At 33.5% G+C, this 1,034-nt stretch overlaps 1 pseudogene; it reads right to left on the bottom strand.

The window, feature by feature from the left end:
- Window positions 1–262: 262 nt before the first annotated feature.
- On the bottom strand, window positions 263–405 carry LOC118999547 (uncharacterized; annotated as a pseudogene).
- Window positions 406–1,034: the final 629 nt, after the last annotated feature.

Raw genomic sequence — 1,034 nt, 5'->3', positions numbered from 1 at the left:
TGTTTAAATACTGTAGAGAAGTAATAAATTCTAGGCAAAATGTGGTGTACATGTTAGTATGCAGGAGCTTGTGTTAGAAACTGATGGTCTCCGATGCTCATTTGTTTTGAAGATACATCTAATATATTACAAATAAAAGTCCAGTACTTTTAACAGAGTAGGTGTGGACAATCTAAAAGAAAGTGGAACCAACGACCTCCAATAAATTCATCAGTCAGTGATCATTATTTTTCCATTTTATCATCATATTCCCAGAAATATAGTTGAGTTAAAGGCAGAAAACTTGAGGAATCTGCTATTAGCAGAATTAGACGTGCAAGAACCTGATCTTCCAGGGTTCATGATTCATTGTTATAAAATGATGAGTTATTACACTTGATCTTAGCCAAAAGGCCGAGAAGCAATAAAAAATGATAAGTTATTTAATGCACAAACTCTTAATTTTACCTCAAAACTAGGCACTTGATGAAATTAAAAAGAAAAATTAGTCTGTTCATATATTTACTACTTTGCTAAAATAAAGAAGAGGAAATATTGGCAAATAATTTTATAATGCTATTTCAGGTAGATTTTGTAGTGGGGGAGTATATTGTGAAGGCTGGGATTTAATTAGTTAGAACTTTGGAGTCATAAAGAATTTTTTCCTTTTCTTAATCTAGAAATGGTGACCCCAAAAGAAATGATTTTAGGTGGGCTGCAAAGGTCACATATGGTAGAAGCAGTTTTCTTTTTCCTACTGTATCCACTTTGATAAATTGCCACATTTTTTTTTTTACTATTACTAATGATAAAATAGTAACCTTAGATTGGCTGAGTACCTTCTTAGTTAGCAACGCTTCCTCCTTGAATTAAAGTTAATTCAGACAACATGATTTTTTTGAAAAGATAAGTTAATCAAAAGGCTTCGAATGGGCCTTTGATGTCCTTTATCCAACCCCACTGTTTTGCTCATAGAGAACACGAATCCCACAGTCACTCATCCAATCAGAATGGAACACTAGGTTCCTTTATTCTCAGACCACAGCTCTTCCCAC

The sequence above is a fragment of the Sturnira hondurensis genome, unplaced genomic scaffold (assembly GCF_014824575.4).
Source record: "Sturnira hondurensis isolate 20B ecotype Veracruz unplaced genomic scaffold, ASM1482457v3 Scaffold0014854, whole genome shotgun sequence".
NCBI classification, from domain to species: Eukaryota; Metazoa; Chordata; class Mammalia; order Chiroptera; family Phyllostomidae; genus Sturnira; species Sturnira hondurensis.
The sequence above is the reverse complement of the archived record's forward strand: the minus strand, read 5'-3'. Positions and strand labels throughout refer to the sequence as shown.